This window comes from Lithobates pipiens, unplaced genomic scaffold (assembly GCF_037356315.1).
Source record: "Lithobates pipiens isolate NorthernLeopardFrog02 unplaced genomic scaffold, aLitPip1_a1.2 Scaffold_8, whole genome shotgun sequence".
Lineage (NCBI taxonomy): Eukaryota > Metazoa > Chordata > Amphibia > Anura > Ranidae > Lithobates > Lithobates pipiens.
In genome coordinates this window covers 442817816-442839802 of record NW_027507903.1, presented here as the reverse complement: position 1 = coordinate 442839802, position 21987 = coordinate 442817816, and the positions used below count along the sequence as shown (strand labels likewise).

The window sequence follows — 21987 nt, the reverse complement described above, 5'->3', positions numbered from 1 at the left end:
CTACAAAAGCCCGTACACACCCTCCCCCACGCCCTCCTTCAGAGTACCGAGCGGTCAGGAGATTGAATTACCTGCTAAAGATCCGGCTTGGGGCGGGCTATGCGCTCCGGAGCAGCCTCGATTTTCCTCTCACAGCGTCGGCACAAGCAACGGCGTGCTCAGCTGCCGGCTACATATACCAAGCGTACAACCTAACTTGCTAATCCTCCCGAGCCAATCGCATCAATTATCCCAAGAACTTCGGAAGCTCATTCGCCTTTCAGCGCCTGGCGGGCGGGATAACGGCGTGAATGACATGCCTGTTAACCAATAATTGTGCACGAAGGTTTCCGTAGGCGGGCCGGAATTGGAATAGATCGCGAAGGACTGCCAATGGCAATGAACATCACATTGCTGGGGGCGTGGCTAGCGGGGAGGCTCGCTGCCCACAAAGAGAGCCCGGGTCGGGTTGGCGCGTGGAGGTTCCCACACTAAAAGAAGTGTGGTTGTGAAGAAAGGGGGACCCCTGCGAAATGGAGCAGGAAACCCCGGCATGGCTATAAAGAGAGGCGGGAAAAGGGCGCGCTGGCGAATCAGAGTAAAGGGACGGAGATGAGTGACAGGAGAAGGAAGGGTTTCTTAAAGCTAAAGTAACCCTTTGCATGAACACATACATGGTCATAAAAGAGACGGGCTTCCTCAGTATTACCACCTACTGGATAGGAGCAGCTGGCCCATAAGCTGAGCCATTAGTAGCAGCAGGCCCTGCAAAGCTGGGACAATACACCACAAGGAACAAAGGAATGACTTCTGCCCTCCACCTCACCACGTCCACTATAAAAGACACCTAAACACCACCACACAGCACCTTCCATTGCCATGTCTGACTGGGAGAACACACCGCAACTGGTTTACTAAAACTGGAGAGTGCAAAATCTGCTGCAACTCTGCAAAGAAACCAACCCACTTCTAAAGCCAGCCATGCATGGGTGGAAATCAGAAACAATTGCGTACTGCCCGCAAGGCCCCTTTCACACCTGTGCGACTTGGGACTGCAAAGTCGGCCCCCATGACTTCCAATGATAACCATATCTGTGCGACTTCAAGTCCTGCCGACTTCAAAGTAGTCCCTGTACTACTTTGGTCTGCCTTTCATGCAAGAGTTGAGGTCCATAGACCTCAAGTTTACACAGGCATTCCCTAAAATCGTGGTAAAATAGTGTGACTTTCAAGGCGCGGCATTGTGAAAGGGGCCTGATGCTTTTTTGTTTGCAAAAAAAAAAAAAGACCATGAGGGGTGGCGGGGGATGAGAGGGGGGGAAAAAAGACCATCTCTGAAGGGTGGGGGATGAGAAGGGAAAAAAAAAGACCATCTCTGAGGGTGGGAAAAAGACCATCTCGGGGGGGGGGGGGGGGGGGCGACGACGGCGGAGACTGACTCTAAGGGGGGAGGAAAAAAAGACCATCTCTGAGGGGTGGGGGGGGGGATGAGAGGGGGAAAAAAAGACCATCTCTGAAGGGCGGGGGATGAGAAGGGAAAATAAAAAAAAGACCATCTCTGAGGGGGAAAGACCATCTCTAAAGACCATCTCTGAGAGGGTGAAAAAAAGACCATCTCCGAGGGGGGGGGGGGGAGAAAGACCATCTCCGAGGGGGGGGGGAGAAAGACCATCTCCGAGGGGGGGGGGGGAGAAAGACCATCTCCGAGGGGGGGGGGGGGAGAAAGACCATCTCCGAGGGGGGGGGGAGAAAGACCATCTCCGAGGGGGGGGGGGAGAAAGACCATCTCCGAGGGGGGGGGGGGAGAAAGACCATCTCCGAGGGGGGGGGGAGAAAGACCATCTCCGAGGGGGGGGGGGGGAGAAAGACCATCTCCGAGGGGGGAAAAAAAACACGGAAAAAAAAGACTGTCTCCGAGGGGTGGGGGGGATAAGAGGGGGAAAAAAAAGACCATCTCCGAGGGGTGGGGGGGATGAGAGGGGGAAAAAAAAGACCATCTCCGAGGGGTGGGGGGGATGAGAGGGGGAAAAAAAAGACCATCTCTGAGGGGTGGGGGGGATGAGAGGGGGGAAAAAAAGACCATCTCTGAGGGGTGGGGGGATGAGAGGGGGAGATAAAGACCATCTCCGAGGGGAAAAAAAAAACATCTCCAGGGGGGGGGGAGAGAAAAAGAACATCTCCAAGGGGGGGGGGGGAGAAAAAAAGAACATCTCTTGTGGGTGGGGAAATACCATCTCTGAGGGGGAAAAAAAACACACACACACAAACAAGAATTTTTTGTTCAAAGTTTGCACCATGGGCCGCAGCAACAGGCAATTTTCACGTGGCCATCAAATTTGAGTAATCAGGCAAGTTGGAAATATTTTGAAAAACAAACACATTTCTAAACAATGATGGAAGAATCCTGTGAAAAATAATCGAAAAAGAAATGAGCATGAGCGGTGGTGACAAGGCTTGACAAAACTGGATTTAAATCTAGGAGCCAGCTAAAAAAGTTAGGAGCCAGTTTGTGCGTGACGAGATGTAACGCGTATTGCAATTAACTTTTATGCGTAGGTGCCCCATTTTACATACCTATATGTGCATATCTCCCCTGTGCTCACTGAGACCCCTTTCACACCAGGGCGTTTTGCAGGTGTTATAGCGTTAGAAATAGCGCCTGCAATCCGCCCTAAAGAAGCTGCACCGCTATTGCGGCGTATTGTCAGCGGTTTTAACCCTTTCTCGACCGCTGGCCAAGAAAACGGTCAACAGGGATACATAGTTTCTGCGTCAGAACAAGATGGAGAGGAGAGCAGACAAGTGTCTGCTCTCCTCCCTTCCCTCTACCCTGCTGAACCCGTTATGCCAGTTCCGGGCCCACAGATGGGCAAGCAAAGCCTCGGATAAGGAGTGGGGGGCACTTTACCCAGCACAAGGCATGTAGACCATCCCCAGTAGGACACAGGCCCAAGGGAGACGGGCAGCATCACAGTCTGTCCATCTTCTAGCCAGCATATGCATGTAAAGCCTGGTACACACTGTTAAAAACCTAACAGCTCAGGTCGGAACTGCTGTACTAACAATCCAAATGTTAGTACAGAGATCTCCCCCGCTGAACTGTTGTGTTCTGATAGGGGGACATTCCCCCCACAGAACACTCTGGTCAGCGCTGTCTGCCATTGGCTGAGAGCGCTGATCAGCTTCTGGTTTTCCAGCATGCTTGTCCAACAGAAGACGGCCGGCACGGCAGGGAGAGAGTGAAAAACTGAAGAGAATAAAAAACAAAACTTATAATGAAAAACAATAAAAAAATAATAATGAATGGAAAACTGTTTCCGTGTTTTGGGGGAGGGGGTGTGTAAATAGAACTGAAGCCTTTCCAACCAGCTGCTCCACACTCCGTCCACTCACGGCCAGAGGACCCTGCAACACCTTCAACCTCTTACCAGCTGTCGGGCAGTGACAGCAGGCAGGGGAAGCCCTGAAGGTCATCAGTGACTGCTTGTCACAGCCCCGGCAACCAGAAGAGGGTGCCAGTTCCCCTGTCAGTGTAAGCAAGCTAAGGGCAATGCCCTCAGTATACAGAGCGAGAGCTGCATCTCGCTCCAGCAGGCCGCAGCCTCAATTATCGGCCAGCGTAGCATTGTAGTCTGTGCGCCTGTGGGGGGGATGGGTGGGGGGCTTCTGCATGGGGACAAGACCTGCCACAGTCTAGCCCAGGTGCCAGGCTGCTAATTCTAGGCGCCAATGCGACCCAGAGTTAGTCAAGCCCTGAGCTGTGACCTGGAAAGAAAAGAAGATTCCCGGCCACGAAAATGCTTTTCTGTAGCAAAATGAGGTGAAATTGATGGCTTGGTCGGTCAAATTTTGAAATCGATAATGATGCCATCGCATCACAGAATTTCTGAATTTCAAAAGAAAATTTGTGCGGACTCCGACCCATGTATGGCCTGCATTACACTAGGTTCACACTAGCCGCACTGTGCATTCTGGTTGCAGGAATTGCATCGATACTTGCAACCACTCGCAGTGCACTGGTCTTGCGAGACACGCGGGGCTGCCATTCATTCTGAATGGCACCCCCACGCATCTCAGCCTGCAGTGTGGTTGGGGGAACCGCATGGGCAGTTTCCCTGCGACCGTGTTTTTAAAAAAGGTGCACAAACCTTTTCTGTGCGGTACACGTGGCACAGCAGCCCATTTAAATGGACAGGCTGATACGCCCATGCAAAATGCGGGACGCACAGCCCACACTAGTGTGAACCTAGCCTTAAACCTGGAAGCGGATTGGTTTCTATGCACATCTGCACCAGATTTTGGACTCTCCAGTTTTCGTAAATTAACCCCAGTGCCATGGCGCTTATGTGAGATACAAATATCCAGAACAAACCACACAAAATGGCCCTGTGCCTGAAGAAAAAAAATAAGAAAAATCAATTTATGGAAAGGAGGGCACAAAATGGCCCTGACTTCAAGCTTCAATGACACATAAGGAGTGCTGAGAAGCACTTAAAGTGGTTGTAAAGCCTCAAGGTTTTTCATCTTATCTTTTTCATCCCCCCCTCCCCCCCTCCCCAAATCCCTTCTTCCCCTCGTCTCTGAATTCTCTCCTTTCTCCTTTTCTCTATATAACTTCTAACTATCCTTCTTCTTTACCCTTTTTCTCAGTCCGATGGACCCGAATTAACGAGATCCAAATTCTTCTAATATATCAAAGTTAAAAATGGAAGGGAACTAACCGGTCTGGGACTACTAAAGGGCAACACATCTGCTCCACTAGTATTACTGCCCCATGCACACCCAGCATCAAGATGTTGCTTTAAACACCTATGACATGTAGGTTCTTATCTGAGGGACTAGTAGATTGATGTGAAAAAGACTTTAAAATGTCATTTATTAAATGTAAAAAATGAACACAGACATCTGATCCCTGCAGGATCTCAAACACATAAAAAACACCAATCATAAAACGGACAGATGTTTGATAATGAAAAGCTCCTCAGATCTCTCAATTATAACTTTGGAAAGGTCAAAACCAAAGACCAATGTGCACAGCTTTCGAATGCCTAATGAATGCAATCAATCATCTGAAAGAACCCAAAAAGTCAGTGTAAACGAATGGAACAATGTTCCTAGGGACACTCACTTCATAGGTGTTCAATGGGCTGCAGAGCTGATGAGTCCAGTCTGATGACCGAGGGGGAGGTGTTTATTTCAGCTCCATCTGAAGCGTTCGGCTTGGAGGCAGAGGTGTAATGCTGCACGCTGGGTGGTGAGGATCAAGCTTAGTCACCAGATGATATCAGCTGTACACATAGGCAGCTTGGAGAACGCTGCACTGCTTGCAGTGCCGCTTGTCCGAGCGGCTGTGGATCACATGAGAGGCTTGTCACGTGGAAGGCTGTGAAGGGGAAGGTTGCTATGCCGACTCTCCTGCTTACATGTTTCGCGCTCCTGCGCTTTGTCAAAGCTGGAGCGGCATACAGCAGCCAGAAAGATAAAGGCATCGGGTAGTGTGTAGGGGCGGGGACTGTCGAAGTCTCTCAGGTTAACCCCTAATGTGTCACTAAGCCTCCTGCAGTTAAAACCTTATTAGACAGGGGTCTGTGTCAGTGAAAGAACTGTTAGAAAACATCTAATAGGAAATGTGGATTGAAACATATGGTTGACACAGTGGTGTAGTGGTTAGCACTCTCACCTAGCAGCAAGCAGGACGCTGGTTCGATTCCCAACCACGCCACCACCCGCCTGGAGCTTGTATGTTCTCCCTGTGCCTGTGTGGGTTTCCATGGGGATATTAAAGGATATACAGAAGGGAGAAGAATGCTATGGATAAAAGGACACTGTAAGTTAAAAAAAACTCAAGGGGGGGAAAAATTGCGGAGACCAAGGGCAAAAAAACAAATTATTTAAAAGATATATTTTAGATATGTTATTAAGTCCTTTCCTATAGGATAGTTAGAATAAATATATTAGCTACTCTTCGTTCATAAAAATAATATTATGAAGAAAAAAAAAAAAAAAAATGATACAATAAAATAGAAAAAAAAAAAAAAAAATTTTATTTATAAAAAAATATAAAAAAATATAAAAAAATGAAAAGTCGGTCATGAACGATGAATAGCGATTATATCTGAGTAACCTATATCAAGAGGTTATGCTGAGGATGTCAATGTCTTCATTGAGGCCATCAGGCGAGAGAGACCCCATAAGATATATCCAGAAGGTCTCCCTGCGACAAAGGTGGGAGAATCTTTCGTTGGCCGTTAGGGTACCCTTGGGGATAGCCTCAATTGCAAGGACCTCCATTTCTTTAAAGTTTTTATCATGACAATGGCGAAAATGGCGTGGCACGCTGTGTTGAATGCAGCCCTCTTTAATCAGGCGGCGATGTTCGCCCACCCTGACTCGTAGGGCCCGCATAGTGCGGCCTACATAAAGGAGGCCACAGGGACAACGTAAAACATATATTACGTATTCAGTAGAACACGTGATGAATTGTTTAATCTCAAAGGTTTTTCCTTTGGGTGTAGTGATGGTGGATTGGCCGTTGGGGATGGACTGACAAGTATAACAACCTCTTTTACGACATTTAAAAATCCCACATCTATTATCAAAGTACATCCTAATATCAGGGAATATATTATTATCCTTTCTATTGGATTTTATAAGTTTATTGGGAGCAATAATATTTTTGATTGTACGAGAGCGTCTAAAAGTGATTTGGGGTCTGACCGGAAGGAGTGGTGCTAAAATCGGATCCAGCTTTAGGATATCGTAATGTTTAAGAATTATTTTAGACATATGTTTATATTGTGTGTTAAAGGTAGAAATAAACCTAATTGTAGTATAGTCATTAGTGGAATTTTTGGGACGTTTTTTCGTAGGTGAATGCTTGGTTGCGTGTTCCATAAAGGCCTGTGTAACTAAATCATCTGGGTATTCTTTTTCTAAGAATTTTTTTGCCATCTGCTGGCCTTGTTGTGTATAGTCCTCAGTTGAGGTACAGTTTCTGCGTAACCTTTGGAACTGACCGCTAGGAATATTTTTCTTCCAAGCAGGGTGATGGCAACTCTTATAATGAAGGTAAGAGTTGCCTGCTGTGGGTTTAATATGGTTGCTAGTGGTGACACTATGCTCATTATGAGAAAGTACAAGGTCCAAAAAGACCAGATGGTTTTGGTCAATGACCGATGTGAAAGATAGACCCATAGAATTGTTGTTACAATAAGTGACGAAGGAGGAAAAAGTCTCAACTCCGCCACTCCATATGAGCAAAATGTCATCTATATAACGACCATAAAATACGATAAACTCAGCAAAAGGATTGTTTCTCCAGATTTTTTGTTCCTCCCAAAAGCCCATGGTGAGGTTCGCATATACCGGGGCAAAACTGGCTCCCATGGCTGTACCTTGGCGCTGGAGGAAAAATTGGTCTAAAAAGGTGAAGTAGTTATGTTTCAAGCAGAACTCTATGCTCAATAATAAAAATTCAGACTGTTTGGAGTTCATGCTTTCATCAATGCTCAAAAAGTGTTGTATTGCATTCAGTCCCACTTCGTGGGGTATAGAAGTATAAAGCGAGTTGACGTCTAAAGAGGCCCACATATATTCGTCAGACCATCTGTAGTTTTCCATAACCTCAATCACCTGACTGGAGTCCTTAATATAGGAAGGAAGTTGCACCACCAATGGCTGTAAGATATGATCTATATAGGCCGAAAGGCCGCTAGTGAAACTATTAGTACTGGCCACTATTGGTCTACCCGGAGGGTTAGTAAGGGACTTGTGAACCTTGGGGAGATGATAAAAGTAAGGGGTGCTGCAGACTTTGGGGAGGAGGAATCGTTTTTCTTGGGGATTTAACACCCCATCTTTTTGAGCTTTGTCTACCAACGTAATTAAATCACGCTGGTAAATTGGAAGGGGGTCGGTTTGAAGTTTTTGATATGTAGTCGTATCAGATAACAGGCGATTGGCTTCGCCAAGGTAGTCTCCCATGTCCTGTACGACTAGACTCCCTCCTTTATCGGCTTGTTTGACCACAATGTTCTTGTTGGTGGTAAGGTTTTGAAGAGCCTGTTGTTCAAATTTATTTAGATTAGCTTGTTTTTTGTTATTGGTTGTATTGCATAACTCAATAAATTCTTTATAAACCACTTGGTAAAAAGTCTCAATAAAGGGGCCCTTAGAATGGGTTGGGTTAAAGGTGGACGCCGGTTTCAGATGAGTATTAATTATCGCTGGTTCTGTAAAGGGATATTGTGTTTGGCTTGAGATATGACACTCGCTCCACAAGTCTTCAAGAATTCTCAAAATGTCATCCTGAGGGGTGACATTCATATCAATTTTATCGATTTCAGGTGTTGAATCTCCTTTTTTGTTGTTATTAATAATTGTTTTTGCAAAATGTCTTTTCAGGGTAAGAGATCGAATAAATTTATTTAAATCTTTGAAGAGGCCAAATTTATTTGGTCTAGTGGATGGCGAAAAGCTTAGACCTTTCTTCAATAATGCTAATTCATATGGATTGAGGGTGTGTGATGAAAGGTTGAAGATTTTTATGGTACTCTCTTCCACTATGTCTCCACCCTTTCTTTTTTGTTTTGCCTTAAGCTTACGTCCTCCTCTGCAACCTCTTCTAGTTTTCTCTTTTCTTTTGTAAACATGACTCCCTTTGGAGATTTTTTTGCCCTTGGTCTCCGCAATTTTTCCCCCCCTTGAGTTTTTTTTAACTTACAGTGTCCTTTTATCCATAGCATTCTTCTCCCTTCTGTATATCCTTTATTTATTTTCAATAATTTTTATTGAAGATTTGCATCAGAACAGAAAAGATAAACAATCCTCAATACAATTCAACAAGATAACTCAACCCATACATAGGCAGAGCCAAGCTAGACATACATGGATCTAGACCAGAGTAGAACATAACCAACCTATAAAGCCATCTAGAGGTACATTGATAAAACAGTGGTATTAATTAGAACCCATAACAACAAGTTCAGTCTCCTTGGTGGAGAATGACTAGTCCAAGCACACGAGCCATAGAGCCCCTGGTGCCCCAAACGGGATCAAGCTGCAGACCAAGGGCTAGGCCCGCCCGCCAAGACCAGAACTCTCCCCACCCCTCCTTACCAAGTTTAGTTGCCTGAGATGCCCAAAGATATCCTGGGTCAAAAACCATCCCAGAACATCGCTGCCATCTCTAATAGGACCCCTTGTGGGGCCCATCTCAAACCACCAAGGGAGGTGAAGAAGAAGAGAAGAGAAAAAAAAACGTGTGAAAAGGAAAAGAAAAAAAAAAAAAAAAAAAAAGGGGGGGGGAAAGGGGGAGAGGAGAAGAGGAGACAAAGTAAAGTGCTGAATCAAATGTTACCTGCCCTAGAAGACAAAGTACCGGGCCGCACTCCTGGAATAAGAGAAATATTACACAGCGTCGCCCATGGTTCCCAGATCATCCGGAATCTCTCCGTTTTGTCATTCCACTTAGCCACTACTTGTTCTTGCACCATAATCCATGTTACCTTAGATCTGAACATCCTATAGGAAATCGTGTGTTTCTTCCAGGCCTTAGCAATTGTGAGTTTAGCGCCAAGAAAAACAAAAAACACCAATTGCTGTAAATGTTTAGATAGAGCTGGGATGAAAATATTCAGTAAGGCTAAACTGGGGTTTGGTAGTAAGGTAGTCCCCGTAATGGAACTAACCGTACGAAACACTTTCCGCCAAAAGGAGCGGATGCGTGGGCAGGACCACCAGACATGAAACATATCTCCTCCCAGTTCACAACCTCTGAAGCACATTGGCGAGGAACCCGGAAAAAATTTTGCCAGCCTGGAAGGAACGTAGTACCATCTAAACAGGACTTTGATACCTGCCTCAATTAGAGAAACATTAAGTATACCTTTGTGAGCTCTTATCGAGGCCCCAAACCACTGTTTCGACTCCCAAGAGCCGCCCAAGTCTGCTTCCCATGCGAGAGCATAAGAGGGCTTGTTGTCCTTCCCCATCAGAGCCGCGTAAATCAGGGAGATACCCCCCCTCTGGTCCATGGTCTGCGCACACCATTGCTCATATTGTGTTATAAAAGGAGGAAGAGGTTTGGAAGTCCAAATGGAATTCAAATAGTGTGAGATTTGTGTAAATCTGAATATTTCCGAGTCGGGCATATCTAGTTTCTTTTTGCAATGTGATAAAGAAAGCGGGCCAGAAGGGGAAAAGAAGTGTCCGATTCTGTATAACCCCTTATTCGTCCACCATTTAAAGGCTTCTATATTTTCCCCCGGGGGAAAATCCCCATTATGAAAAATGTGTGTTAGCGGCTTCAGTGGGGAGATTAACGAGTCCCGTTTGAATAGGTTGGAGCTAAGCGCCAATGAATGCGAGAGGGTGGGAGCCAGAATCGCTGGTCTGCGTTTGGGGCTACAACCCATCAGGAAATCTATTGTGTGGTGGGGAATAGATTGCCGTTCCATCAATAACCAGTCCGGTTTTACGGAACCCGAGAAAGCCATTGATATCTGGGCCAGTTGTGCCGCTTGATAATAACCCCACAAATTGGGAAGACCCAACCCCCCTTGAGATTTCAATCGGTAGAGTGTGGCTGAGGAGCACCTATAACCTTTCTTCCCCCAGACAAATCTCACGATGTCCGTTTGTATTTTGTCAAGGAATGTTTTGGGGACTGGAATTGGGAGTGAACGGAACAAGTACAATAAACGCGGCAGAAGTGTCATTTTTACCGCATTAATCCTACCCAGCCAGGAGATGCCACAACCTGACCAGCGAACTAAATCCTCTTTGCATTTTTGCGCCATGTAGGGATAGTTAGCTTTGAATAATGTGTGTATATCGGAAGTGAGTTTGATTCCCAAATAAGGGAGCTGTGATTGTGCCCATGAGAAAGTAAAGTTATTTGAGAGTTGTGATAGCATATCTGTGGATAACGTAATATTCAGGGCTAAAGATTTCTCCATATTGACCCGGAGTCCCGAAATCTTACTAAAATCTAATAAAGTCCGGTTAATGATGGGCATGGAGGTCAGGGGCGAGGTAACAAAAAGAAGGAGGTCGTCCGCATAAAGGGCGCATTTATGTTCGCAGGACCCGCACATGACCCCCCTAATGTCAGGGTTAGAACGCAAGGCAATGGCTAAAGTTTCTATGGCTATGGCAAAAAGAAGCGGAGATAGTGGGCACCCCTGTCTTGTCCCCCTACCAATACTGAACGTGTTAGAAAATCTGCCCAACAGACGCACCTGAGCCGAAGGATTAGAATAGAGAGCCGCTATAAGGTTAAGAAAGTATTTTCCGCACCCCCATCTCTTCAGAATGTCCGTAAGGTACGACCAATCAATAGAGTCAAAGGCCTTATGCAGGTCAATGGACAGCAGAAACCCCTGTTGCGGGGGACCCCCGTCCCATTGTGCCTTCAGGAGTGAAATAACATCTACTGCGCGCCTAATCTGGTCTGGTCCTTGTCTCCCAGGGATGAACCCCACCTGATCTTTGTGGATATACCGAGAAATAAAGCTTGACAGCCTGTTCGCCAGTATTTTCGTCATTATCTTAATGTCATTATTGATAAGCGAAATAGGCCTATAATTGCCCACCACACTGGCATCTTTACCAGGTTTTGGAATCACCGAGATAAAAGCTGAGTTCATGTCCGGAGGCATGGTGGAGCCATCCCTGAGAGAGTTAAACATTTTCACCAGATAAGGAGCCAGAGAAGGGCCAAACTTCTTATAATAACCATTGGAGAATCCGTCCGGACCCGGGGCAGAACCCACTGAGAGCGTTTTTATAGTGTCAAGTACTTCAGCCTGAGTGAACGGATCCTCCATAAGATCCCTGTGATCCTCTGAGAGCTTGGGCAGTGGGAGATCCCTCAGGAGCCGCTCCCGAGCACCCTTGGAGGGGCTAGTCCCCTGTTTGTATAAGTCCGAGTAGAACCTCAAAAAAGTGTCCATGACTTTAACAGGGTTCTGAGAGAGGTCCCCTGAGTGAACTCTGATTTTAGGAAAAGACTGAGCACGTGGCTTGGGGGTCAGTTTTACAGCCAGTCGTGAGCCCACCCTGTCTTTTTGTGCATAGAATTTAGCTCCCGTCCAAGTGAGATGTTGTGCAGCCGCTGTGGTTAAGGACATATTCAGTCGGGCCTTGACCTCGTCTAGTTTGGCTAGTGATTCAGCCGTAGGACGCTGTTTGTGTGTTTTAGCTAGGGAACGGAACTCCTCCGTGAGTTTGAGAGTGTCAGCCCGGTGTTGCGCTTTGAGATTAGAGGACAACTGTATCAATTTGCCTCTCATTACAGTTTTATGTGCAGCCCATAAAGTAACCGGCGTTACCTCCCCGGTATCATTCAGCTCAAAGTATTCTCGAATAGCAGCCTCCAACACTGCGCTATGTGCAGGATCGCTCAAAATGGATTCCCGGAGGCGCCAACATGGGCGGCCCCCGGAGCCCATAGGTCTCCTGGACACTACAACCACCATGGAGTGGTCCGATAAGGATGTGTCCAAGATCTTTGCAGTGACCAGCAACGGGACCGTCTGGGGTTTTGTAAAAATATGATCTATTCTGGCATAGGTGTGGTGCGGTGCCGAAAAATGTGTATAATCCTTCGCCCGAGGGTTCATCTCCCGCCAGGAGTCAATCAGACCACCGGAGTGGAGCATGCGGGCAATGCTAATGCTCTGCTTCGATGGACGCTTGGGTTTTGACCCCCCAGATCCCGATTTATCCAGAGAAAAGTCAAATGCTACATTTGAGTCCCCCCCTATAAACACCGTGCCCTGAAGGCGGTTTTGTAGCTTCCTCAGCATAGATGCAAAAAAGGAACTTTGGCCCTTATTGGGTGCATAGTAGGAAACAAATGTGTAGCATTCTCCATCTATGTGACCCGAAACCAGAATATATCGGCCCTGGGGGTCCTGAAAAATCTCAGGTTGTGAGAGGTTTATATGTTTGGAGAAACACACTGCCACCCCCCTGGTCTTGTTTTCAGCGGATGCCAAAAAGAACTGAGGATATTGCTGATGTAGAAATGTGGGTTTGAAAGAGGAAGGGAAGTGCGTCTCTTGTAGTAATAAAATATCTGCATGTATGGATCTGTAGTGTTCTAGAATCTTCCTACGTTTCAATGGAGAGTTAAGACCCTGAGTATTATGCGAGACTATTCTTAGTGTGGGCGCTTTAGCTGGTGTGTCAGCCATGGACCAGAGGGGGGAGAACCACGCAACTGAACAAGAACTCACCGCTCCCATGAGGAGGGACACGCCGTGTGTGAATCCAGAACCACCAATAGATCCCATAACCTTCCAGGAGTGCAGGCCGGATGTCATATGTAAAGTCGCCTCGTCTGCAGAAAACATGAGGAGAAAGGAGAAGGAAAGAGATGAAAAAGAAAAGAGATAAACAATCGTATAGAGAAAGAACATCAACATGAGGAGAACCATGTTGTAATACCATTATGTTATCAGAAAAATACCTACAGGGGACCCCCGTCCCCATCCTCCCCCCCGAGTGGTCGGTACCCCTCCAACCCACTCTCATTCGTAAATGGACGGGGCAACCCCAGACGAGGTTACCCCGATAATGGCCCAGAAGCTTAAACATAACCTCTGAGCCAGGGGGAGCGCACTAAATCCACCACCGCCCCGCCACCTTAAATATATAAACTGAGGAGCTGTCACAAGCTCCGATCGAGAATGGAAACCGAGCGCCCCTCAAGAATTCTAAGTGTGGAGTAGCACTCCTAAACCTATGGCAAAGGGAATGGCCCAAAACACAATCCAGATCTTCCATCCCCCACCCCCCCTCCCCCCAAATAGAGACAGTGGAGAAATGGCCATACCCTTATCATATCATTACCTAAAAGCTGTAAAGGACCTTTCTAAACAAAGATTATAAAACTTAGCATATCCCATAAAACATACCCTGCTACCAAATACAGGAAACCTAGGAACTCCCCGAGAAGGCATATATATTACAGTCCTAACCGATATGAGAAGCGTGTGCTGTACCGGTCCTTCGAGACCAGAATAGCAAGTCCTGAGACCTCAACCTGAGACTAATAGAGATGAACTTGGTCCGAGGTTATAAAGCAAAAAAATTTAAGAGTACAAAAATACCAAAACAGTAAAAATGCAAAAACCCCCCCCCCCCCCCCCTGAAGCCCTCCTCCTTAATGATACAAAACTAAAGGAGAGCAAAATTACCGATAACCTGGGGAAGAGAAGATACTCCCCAAAAACAATAAGACAGAACATGGGAGGACTTCCCACCCGTAACCCTCCAGTCAGAGGAGTGGACCAAGAAAGTCCCATAAGACCCCCGAGTTCCGTGGCCCGAGCCACTACCAGGGGATCCCCGAAAAAAAAAGGGGAAGTTCAGCCCTCAAGTGGGGAAACTAAAATAGTCTCAAGGTGGCAGATTTTCTTTGGATCGTTTGGAGCTTTGTGTCATCCAGATCTGCTGCAGTGGGCTCGCTGGGGGAGGCCTCTTGGTAGACGTTGGGGTACCTCTGTTGGGAGGTTCCGATGTGGGTTCCAGTTGTATCAGACCTAGTCGAGTCAGAAGTTTTTCGCCTTCCGGAAACGAGGAGAATCCAAAGCTTTTATTCTTGTAAGAAAAGTTCAGCCTCAAAGGAAATGACCATCTGTAAGCGATTTCTTTGTCCAGCAACACTTGTAGCAACGGTTTAAACGACCGTCTCCTCTGTATAGTGTATGGGGAGAGATCAGCGAATAGCTGGATCTTGTGACCCTGGAACGAGAGATTTTCTGTATATCTGGATTTTCGCATGACCTCCTCCTTCACCGAGTAATAGTGCGGTTTGACTATAATGTCCCTGGGTAAACCGTCAGAGCGGGGGGCCTGGAGAGCCCTGTGTGCCCTATCCAGTTCTAGATGGCGATCCGGGATGTCAGGGATTAAATTCCTTATGAGAGATCTCACCACCTTGTGTACCTCTTTTTCAGATTCGGGAATCCCCCGTATCCTAAAATTATATCTTCTCGACCTGTTCTCGAGGTCATCGATTTTTGCAAACGCAGTCTCTAGTTGGTCCTGAACCTCCTCCAATCTAGCCGAATTCTGGTTGATCCGTGATATAGCCTGGTCAGTTTTGCGTTCCACAGTGTCCAGCCTTTGACCTATTTGCTGCAGATCTGCATGTATGGAGGTAGTGATCTGAGTAGCCTGAATAGCAAGGCTTTTGGAAAGCATATGTGAGAAAGCTGTCATCATGGAGGGAAAGTCTGTGGGGGGGGGGAAATCTTCCTGTGCCTCACTGACTGTCAGCAGCATGCCTGTATGAGGATCCCTCATAGGTGTAGTGGGATATCCTGCACTCAATCCCCCCAGCAAAGATTCAGTGGAAGAGGGAGAGTGAGCTGATGTTAAAGGGGCACAGTCAGTACCTTGGAAAGGCAGCCGTTCCTGGTCCTGGTCCGCTATGGAATCTTCCTGAGGAGCTGTGACTGTGAGGCCTCGTGGAGCCGCCGCCATCTTGGCGTAACTGACAGGGCCGGTTTCGGCCTTCATACGGCCGGATAAGTCCTTTCTGGCGCTCGGGGACGCCATCCGCGGGTTCCCTGAGTGTTCCCCCACAAGAATCTGCCGTCCGGTATATCGTGGGGGCGCTCGGAAGGCTCCAGTGGTCAAAGCAGGGCAGCGGTGGAGCGGAGCTCTAGATGCCGGCGGCCATCTTGGGAAACCCCGCGCATGCGCTGTCTGTATATCCTTTAATATCCCCATGGAAACCCACACAGGCACAGGGAGAACATACAAGCTCCAGGCGGGTGGTGGCGTGGTTGGGAATCGAACCAGCGTCCTGCTTGCTGCTAGGTGAGAGTGCTAACCACTACACCACTGTGTCAACCATATGTTTCAATCCACATTTCCTATTAGATGTTTTCTAACAGTTCTTTCACTGACACAGACCCCTGTCTAATAAGGTTTTAACTGCAGGAGGCTTAGTGACACATTAGGGGTTAACCTGAGAGACTTCGACAGTCCCCGCCCCTACACACTACCCGATGCCTTTATCTTTCTGGTTGCTGTATGCCGCTCCAGCTTTGACAAAGCGCAGGAGCGCGAAACATGTAAGCAGGAGAGTCGGCATAGCAACCTTCCCCTTCACAGCCTTCCACGTGACAAGCCTCTCATGTGATCCACAGCCGCTCGGACAAGCGGCACTGCAAGCAGTGCAGCGTTCTCCAAGCTGCCTATGTGTACAGCTGATATCATCTGGTGACTAAGCTTGATCCTCACCACCCAGCGTGCAGCATTACACCTCTGCCTCCAAGCCGAACGCTTCAGATGGAGCTGAAATAAACACCTCCCCCTCGGTCATCAGACTGGACTCATCAGCTCTGCAGCCCATTGAACACCTATGAAGTGAGTGTCCCTAGGAACATTGTTCCATTCGTTTACACTGACTTTTTGGGTTCTTTCAGATGATTGATTGCATTCATTAGGCATTCGAAAGCTGTGCACATTGGTCTTTGGTTTTGACCTTTCCAAAGTTATAATTGAGAGATCTGAGGAGCTTTTCATTATCAAACATCTGTCCGTTTTATGATTGGTGTTTTTTATGTGTTTGAGATCCTGCAGGGATCAGATGTCTGTGTTCATTTTTTACATTTAATAAATGACATTTTAAAGTCTTTTTCACATCAATCTACTAGTCCCTTTGATGCGCTGTTTTTGATCGTTTTTTCTGCTGCATCCATTTTTTGCCAAGTCCATAATGGGTTAACAGCCGCACATTGAGACCATCTACAGGACATTTATTTAAATAAACAAACATCCCACGAGATAGTCAAACGCTCTTAAAGAGACCATTCATTTGTGCGCCAACTTTATATTGTTTTGTTTTAGGTTCTTATCTGAGCAGATCCGATCCAGTGATGTGCACCAGCACAGCGCCTCCAGCCTTTCTCCTCATTTGACAGATTAGCACCCACTGCTGTCAATCAAATCCTGTGAGCAGGGGACAGGGCAGAGTCCTGCAGTCTGTCAATGGATGCAGCAGCGGAACTGGGCAGTGAGGCCGCACGGGTACCCCACATGGAAAGGGGCTTTTTTTCCGTGGGGGCACCCAATGAAGAGGAGAAGCCACGATCGCCGGCAAGGTGACCCCAGAAGAAGATTACGGTTGCACTGTGCAAAAGCATTACACAAAGCAGGCAAGTATAGGCAGGTTTGTTATTTTAATACAAAAAAAAAAAAAAAACTTTATAACCACTTTAAAGCGTTTGTTACCCCAACATTTTATATTCTGAATATGTGCCTTCTGTACTGTTTTACTTGTAGGAGAAAGTATTATGTTCTATGTATTGCTTCCTTTATGTGAAATCCCTGGTTTTCCTGCTAGTCCCCTTGCTTTCCTATTAAAAACTGATCACACTAAGCAGGAGAGCACAATGTGGTCAGTTCTCTAGCTATGCTGGGAACTCCAGCTGCTCTCTGCCAATGATCAGACTTGTCCTGAAATGCCCCCTGCTGCACAACCATTCATGGGGAAGCTCAGTGTGCTGCTGCTTCTCCTCCTCCCAGCTCTTATGCAGCTGAGAACAGAGGGCATGTGATCACTAAAAAAAAAAAATAATAAAAAAAAAAGAATGAAAGAAGCTCTGCTCGGGCCAATGGGATCTGGGGGCCCCCCTTGTTAAATTAGAGTCTGATAAGCCCCCTGCCCGCAGACCTCCACAACCACAGGCCAAGGTTGTGGGGAAGAGACCCATCAACATGGGGACAAGGTGCTTTGGGGTGGGGGTGTTGAGAGCATGTGGCCTGGTTTGGTTCAGGATGGAGGGGCGCTCACCCCACCTTTCCAACCAGGTTGCACGCTTGAATAAGGGCTGGTATGAATTTTGGGGGGAACTCCCATACAGTGATGGGCAATGATGGATGGCAGTGATGGGCACTGAGCGGTTACACTGATAGGCAGCCCTTCTAGGTGGCACTGATTGGCACCACTGGTGGGCATTGATAGGTGGCACTTGTGGGTATTGATAGGTGGCATAATTGCCTCTTCCTTTTCGGGACCAATGTCCCTTTAAGATGAGCCAGTGATCGGCTTTTTTTTCTTCTCTGCTGTCAGCGTGAGGAGGAAAAAAAAAAAAACAATCACTAAGCTTTTGTTTTGATCATGTGATCAGCTGTCATTGGCTGATAGCTGATCACATGGTAAGGGGCCGGGACCGGCCCCTTACTCGGATCGGTGATCACCCAAGTCTCAGTGACTTGGTGATCACGGCGTGCACAGGGGAGGCAGTCATATGACGGCCTCCCGGGAATTTAGATCCGTGCTGTGGCCCTCATTCGGCCATAGTGCAGATGTCAAGTGGTTAAAACTGATCAGATGTGTGATTCATGCTTTCCCATAGAAGGCAATAAGCCTGGAATTTGCATCTTAACCGCACTGCAGTGCTCAGAGACTCTTATTAAAGAGGAAGTAAAACCTGGTGGGCTTGACTTCCTCTTTATTTCCCTGCAAAGGTAAAGCTTAATGGGCTACTATGCATCGCATATGTGTCACTTACCTGAAACCGAAGCCTGCGATGTCATCATTGTCCCCACTAGCAGCGAGCATCCATCTTCAGGCCTCTTCCATCCGGGGGCCACGAAATCCGGCTCTATGACAGGCTGGAGTCACGGGAGCCGCCAGTCATGGCATGACCCCCTATTAGAAACGACACAATGTGCCCTTTCTAAAGTGTGCATGTGCCCTAGACATCGGCGCACACGGCTTTTTTCCCGCAGTTTAGGAGACATTTACAGTACCTACAGGTAAGCCTTAATATAGGCTTACCTGAAGGTAAGTGTGGTTGTACAGGGTGTACAACCACTTTACATTTGTGGCAAATTCTAGACATGCGCAATTCGTTTCGTTATATGAGTTTACTCAGAAGCATCTGAATGAACGAAAGACTGACACTGCATACGAAAATCCGAAAGAACGAAAAACAATTAAACCTATGAGTTTAACAAATCTATTACATTTGGATAAATTTTGTTTTATGTATTTGTTATAAATAAATTATTAATTATTATTACAGTTATTATTTATTATTATAAACGTTTCAATTATAGTGAACGTAACGAATACGAATGCACCTGAAGTAACGAATGATCGGAGGTAACAAATACCAATCATAACGAATAATATGATAAACAAAAAAACAAACATGAAATGAAAATAAACAAAATTTTTCGGTAGTGCACGTCTAGCAAACTCGCACAGCCGCTTCACCGCATATATGTGAACCGGCTCCATAGAAAATTGGTTTGATTCACAGTTCAAAACGCATCCAATTCGCATATATGTTTTTAGATTGTAAGCTCTAATGAGCAGGGCCCTCTGATTCCTCTTGTACCAAATTGTAATGTAACTGTAATGTCTGCCCTCATGTTGTCAAGCGCTGAGCAAACTGTTGGCGCTATATAAAACCTGTATAATAATATATGTGAACGGAGCCTTTACAGGTTTGGACATGCATCAAAATCAACAAACTGATGAGGGAAATCACTCCTTTTTTTTTTTTTAATACTTGCATCCTCTGGGCAAGACAGCAGGACTCAGCTCCATCCCCCACTCCCGTGTCATTGGATTTGATTGACAGCGGCGGGAGGCAATTGGCTCCCACTGCTATCAGTCTATCCAATGAGGACTTGAGACAGCGGCTGGAGCTGCTGTGCTCGTTCTCACTGGAAAAATTGGGTTCAGATAAGTAAAAGGGGGGCTCTGGGGAGCTGCTGCAGCATGGAAGGTTCTTCACCTTAATGCATAGAATACATTAAGGCGAAAAACACTGAGACTTTACAACCCCTTTAAAAAGAATTACTATTTTTTATATCACCAGTATGAGTTTAGCATTTCAGCTTCTTTTTATGCATTCATAGCTTTACTGAAGTGTCTTTGTATGCTATTCTCTATGTAAACATTTGTACACATTGGCCCTTTTCTTGTACATGTCTTTATCTTTTCTAATAAAAACATTTGTAAACAAAAAAAATAATAATTACTATTAGCCCAAGTTCACACATTTTTCACATATGTATTGCAGATCCACTGCAGGTGTCAAAACAAAGTTAACGACACCCCAAACGCATTGAAAATGCACTGCAGTTTACTTGCCCCAGATTACATGGTACAAAATGACCATGCGATCAGGTTCAGGTGCCTGCACTTTTGGTCCGATTTGAGCCCATTCAAAATGATAATATTTGATCCCCTGCTGATTTTGTATGTTTGCACACTGACAAAGAAATGATCAGTCTATAACTTTAATAGTAGGTTTATTTAACAGTGAGATACAGAACAACAAAAATCTTGATAAAACGCATTTCAAAAAAGTTATAAATTGATTTGAATTTTAATAAGTGAAATAAGTATTTGATCCCCTATCAGCAAGATTTCTGGCTCTCAGGTTTCTTTTGTACAGGTAACGAGCTGAGATTAGGAGCATTCTTATGCCCCGTACACACGTTCCGATTATCGGACCACAAAAGTCGCTTTCGGACAGATCGTTCGATAATCTGATCGTTAGTACGCAGCTTTCGACAGCCGATCACGACAGTCCGTCCAACTAAATCCGAAGGAACAAACAGGAAAACTTTGGTCGGATGACAGCCCATCGTACGACAGTCGTGTAGTCAGTACAGTATGCGTCCGATAAAAGTCATTAGACAAACACCACGCATGATCGGAAACATGAAAATAAACCAGAAGGACACACAGGTCACACGTTTTTGACATCATTTAAAATACGTAGCTACGCACGACGGAAGATTTTTCCAGAATCGTACGACAAAAGTCTTACACACATTTTGCACTGTTGTATTCAATCTTAGTTGTATACAACAAAATGTGAACGATCGGTCTTACGATAATCGGAACGTGTGTACGGGGCATAAGTCTGGATTCACACCTAGGCATTTTTAGTGCTTTTTGCATTTTGCAGATCTGAACTACAGTCCATTTATCATGGTTTCCAATGGAACACGTTCTGTAGTGAAAATCTGCAAAATGCACCAAAAAATGCATAGTTGTGAATCCAGCCTTAAAGGGAGTATTTCTAATCTCTTGAAGTTTCAATGATCATGAGAACAGTGAGGAATCAGCCAAGAACTACATGGGAGAATCTTGTCAATGATCTCAAGGCAGCTGGGACCATTGTCACCAAGAAAACAATTGGTAACACACAATGCCGTGAAGGACTGAAATCCTGCAACGCCCGCAAGGTCCCCCTGCTCAAGAAAGCACATGTACAGGCCTGTCTGAAGTTTTTTAATCAACATCAGATGAGACCAAAATCGACCTCTTTGGCATCAACTCAACTCGACATGTTTGGAGGAGGAATGCTGCCTATGACCCCAAGAACACCATCCCCACCGTCAAACGTGGAGGTGGAAACATTATGCTTTGGGGGGGGGGGGGGTGTTTCTGCTAAGGGGACAGGAAAACTTAACTGCATCAAAAGGGACAATGGATAGGGCCATGTACCATCAAATCTTGGGTGAGAACCTCCTTCCTTCAGCCACGGCATTGAAAGTGGGTCGTGGATGGGTATTCCAGCATGACAATGGCCCAAAACACACGGCCAAGGCAACAAAGGAGTGGCTCAAGAAGAAGCATATTAAGGTCCTGGAGTGGCCTATCCAGTCTCCAGACCCTAATCCCTCAGAAAATATGTGAGAGAGCTGAAGGTTCGAGTTACCAAATGTCAGCCTCAAAACCTTAAAGTGTTACTAAACCCACAACAGTAAAATTCATCTGTATATGCAGCATAGCATGCTTGTTATACTCACTGTGGAACTTAAGGGGTTAATACTCTGTATTGTGTAAATCAAGGCTGTTTTACCCTGTATGGACAGAGCCTTTCCTCCTGCTTTATCTGGGGAAAGCCAGCTAACCTGCACATGCTCAGTTGTGTCTTTTATGCTGGAGAGAATAATTGCTAGCAAGGTCACATGATATTGGCACCACACAAGTGGGCGTGTATACAGGCTGAA

At 46.1% G+C, this 21987-nt stretch overlaps 1 protein-coding gene across 2 annotated transcripts in view; it reads right to left on the bottom strand.

Moving 5' to 3' along the window:
* The window catches only part of G3BP1 (G3BP stress granule assembly factor 1), a 93724-nt gene that overhangs the window by 39574 nt on the left and 32163 nt on the right, over positions 1-21987 (bottom strand). Inside the window, exon 1 of one of the 2 annotated variants that reach the window (XM_077468342.1) lies at positions 72-229. The exons of the other annotated variant lie outside the window; for it this stretch is intronic. The gene's annotated coding sequence lies outside the window, so the exon portion shown is untranslated. Of the gene's footprint in view, positions 1-71; positions 230-21987 lie in introns of those variants that run through there. 2 annotated transcript variants of the gene reach the window in all.